Genomic DNA, 4289 nt, shown 5'->3' with positions numbered 1-4289 from the left:
GAAGAACTGCCTGGCTGCTCAAAGGACTCACCTGTCTGCTTTCTACAAAGGACTGCTGCCTTGCTGTTGGCCTGCTGCCTTGCTGAACTCTTGTCTGGCTGTAAAAGTGCTCTCCAAGGGCTTGGATAGAGCGTGCCTCCTCTTCCCTGAAGTCTCAGGACCAAAAAGACTTCTCTTTTTCATTTGGACTCTTCGTGCGCAGAAAATTTAGACGCACAGCTTGCTCTGTGGCAAGAAAAATGCCGCACACCGACGCTGATCAACGCGACGCCTTCGGGACGACCGGAACTTCGATGCATGGCCTCGCAAGGACAATGCCGCCCGACTCCCAGAGGGGAAATCGACGCGACGCCTGCTGTGGATCGAAACTTCGACACACAGCCTCGCGGAACGACAGGCAGCAGGAAATCAAGCCAAAGAATCCACGCATAGACCCCGGGACATCTGGTAATCCCGCGACCCACAGAAAGAGACTGTCCGCGCACGGGAAAACAACGCACGACTTCCCCGCGTGAAAAATACCGACGCAAGTCTGTGTGTGCAGAGGAGAAATTGACGCACACACCATTTTTCCACGTAACTCTTCTTCTGCGCCCCTTTGCGGAGATTTTCCACTTGAAACCAGGTACTTTGTGCTTGAAAGAGACTTTGTTTGCTTTTTAAAGACTTAAGACACTTTATATCACTTTTCAGTGATATCTTTACAAATTCATATTGCATCTTTGATCGTTTTGACCTGCAAATACCCAGATAAATATTATATATTTTTCTAAACACTGTGTGGTGTATTTTTGTGGTGCTATATTATGGTATTGTATGATTTATTGCACAAATGCTTTACACATTGCCTTCTAAGTTAAGCCTGGCTGCTCGTGCCAAGCTACCAGAGGGTGGGCACAGGCTAATTTTGGATTGTGTGTAACTTACTGTGACTAGAGTGAGGGTTCTTGCTTTGACAGAGGGTAACCTGACTGCCAACCAAAAACCCAATTTCTAACACTATGGAAATTAGCTCCTAAATATAACTACCTACTGGTGACTGCTGGTAGGTAATACATATATATATATATATATACCCAGTTTTTTCCTTCAGTTTCTAATCTTGAAAGAGAACGCCGGCACTCTGTACTGCTGCACAATAATTGATTTATTGCGATCACATCAATCCAAAGGTTCTGGGCTAACGCGTTTCAACCAGAACGGTCTTTGTCAAAGCCCACCTTATTCCAACTAAACATATACAAACTGCACCGTCTCTCCCCCCTCATTATATCCTGTTTCCCATTAGACATAGAAAAAATCCTATGATTCAAATTGACAATCCTCAACACCTAAAATTCTAAATAAACCTCTATAATTTTTAAAGTATTTTCTCCATCATTAATTCATTATCTCAATCTCATGACTATAATTAATTTCCAAATAACATCACTTTTACATCATTTCATATTTTCAAGACTTTTTACTCACTATGGTATCTATTTTCCCATTATCATCAAAAATTATATATTGCAAATTAAAGAAACATTTAAATTAATTTCCTAAACGAGGGTATTGGTGCCAACTTACATAAACAGCGCCTGGTTCTGCTATATTACCCATTAACCCACATGTACATACAGTTCTTCATCCTGGTTCAGCCCCCACGGGGCTCTACTATTGAGTCTGATGATATATTCCGATTCCATTTTCCTCAACATCCGTTCCCTGTCTCCTCCTCGCGGGGATAACACCACCCTGTCAATCCCAAAAAATATCATACCATCAACTTTCCCCTCATGAAATTGTCTACAATGTCGAGCTATGGGATAATTGGAATCATTGTTTTTAATTGCCCGCCAATGTTCCAATATCCGTTTCTTCACAGGAAAAATTGTGCTGCCTACATAACTGTATCAGAGGAACTGTGTATAGGAGACCTTGAGGGTTTAGCCGCTTTGAGGGAGTTGGAAGTAGGAGAAAGAATGTGGGAGACTGAGAAAGATTTGTTGGATGAATTAGGATTGGATTGTGATAGTTCAAGTGGAAGTGGTTTTAAACCTAAGTCAAAATGTAATCCGATTACTCCACATGATAATATTGATGCCTTCCATGAGGCAGTAGGATTTGATTTATTACAACTATGGAAGAATAGTGCAAAATGTTGGGCGAACAATTTGACAATGGGGTAAAAACAAGCGCTTGAAACTTTGAGGAAGGCAACATCTTTTGTCATTAAGCCTGCTGACAAAGGGGGAAATGTGGTATTGTGGGATGTGAACAAATACAAGCAGGAGGCGAAGAAGCAGTTGGAATTGTCAAGATGTTATGAGGCATCAACGGGGTTGGTATATAAGGCCTCAATTAAGATGTATTATTCTATGCTTCTAGATTGGCATGATCGAGGCTTATTGAGCAGAGAGGAATATGAATTCTTAGTGATAAAAAAAACCAATAGCACCCTGTTTTTATATGTTGCCTAAAATTCATAAAGATAGGGATAACCCGCCAGGAAGACCGATAGTGTCAGCAAGAGGCAGTCTTTTGGAAAATACGTCTATTTATCTAGATCATTTTTTATGTCCATATGTTTTTAGTCTGACCTCGTATTGCAGGGATAGTATGGATTTTATCACTAAGATAAAGGACATCCCCTGGAAGCAGAGTTATATTATGGTTACTATAGATGTGGTATCCCTTTATACCAGCATTAATCATGATTTAGGGATTAAGGCATGTGATCATTTTTTTAGAGATAAGCCCCTAAAGATGTATGAACACACAAAAATGTTATTAGAAATGTTGAAATTTTGTTTGGAAAATAACTTTTTTCTATATGAAGATAAGTGGTTCAGGCAGATTACAGGGACTGCGATGGGAAGCTGTTTCGCTCCAAGTTTTGCATGTCTTTTTATGGGTTGGTGGGAGACCCGATATGTAATGACAGAAGAAAATGATAGATGGATAAAGCATGTGATTTTTTGGACAAGATTCATTGATGATATTTTCATGATTTGGGATGGCCCGGAGGATGTCCTACTGGAATTTATGGAGGGCTTACAGAGGAATGCCTTTAATTTGAAATTCACATATACTATGGATAGGCATATGATGGAGTTTTTGGATGTTCTAGTTGAAATAGAGGGTGACAAGGTTCAGACAAGGTTATATAGAAAAAGTACTGCAGGAAATAGTATTTTACATGCTAGGAGTGCCCACCCTGCTAAACTCAAATGGAGTATACCCTATGGGGAGCTCTTAAGAGCAAGAAGGAATTGTAGCACAAAGACTAGATTTGAGAAAGAACAGAGTAACATGATTGCAAGGTTCAGATCCAGGAGTTATCCTGGTAGCGTTATTAGGGATGCTTGCAGCAAGGTAGCAAATATTAATCGGGAGAGTATCCTATTTCCAAAAAAACGAGAAAGTGCTGAGAAGGTGATAAGATGTATTACAACCTACAATGCCGGTTCCAAAGCAATGGTAAATATTTTAAAGCAGTATTGGCATTTGATTAGAACGGACAGGGCGATAGGTCCGTTAGTGGGTCCCTGTCCGAGGATAACATATAGGAAGAGTCAATCTCTACGGGATATATTAGTACACAGTTATGAGAATAAAAGTAAGAGTGAAAGTATGGGATTTTTGAAAGATAAAGGTTTTTACAAATGTATGAGGTGTAAGGCATGCAAACATAGTAAAAATTGTAAGACATATATGCTGCCCACAGGGGAGGAGAAGGAAATTAATAGATTTATAAATTGTAATTCGGATTATACGGTGTATGTTATCAAATGTCCATGTAACCTCTGTTATGTAGGCAGCACAATTTTTCCTGTGAAGAAACGGATATTGGAACATTGGCGGGCAATTAAAAACAATGATTCCAATTATCCCATAGCTCGACATTGTAGACAATTTCATGAGGGGAAAGTTGATGGTATGATATTTTTTGGGATTGACAGGGTGGTGTTATCCCCGCGAGGAGGAGACAGGGAACGGATGTTGAGGAAAATGGAATCGGAATATATCATCAGACTCAATAGTAGAGCCCCGTGGGGGCTGAACCAGGATGAAGAACTGTATGTACATGTGGGTTAATGGGTAATATAACAGAACCAGGCGCTGTTTATGTAAGTTGGCACCAATACCCTCGTTTAGGAAATTAATTTAAATGTTTCTTTAATTTGCAATATATAATTTTTGATGATAATGGGAAAATAGATACCATAGTGAGTAAAAAGTCTTGAAAATATGAAATGATGTAAAAGTGATGTTATTTGGAAATTAATTATAGTCATGAGATTGAG

This window comes from Pleurodeles waltl, chromosome 12 (assembly GCF_031143425.1).
Source record: "Pleurodeles waltl isolate 20211129_DDA chromosome 12, aPleWal1.hap1.20221129, whole genome shotgun sequence".
Lineage (NCBI taxonomy): Eukaryota > Metazoa > Chordata > Amphibia > Caudata > Salamandridae > Pleurodeles > Pleurodeles waltl.
Note: the sequence above shows the minus strand (reverse complement) of the source record.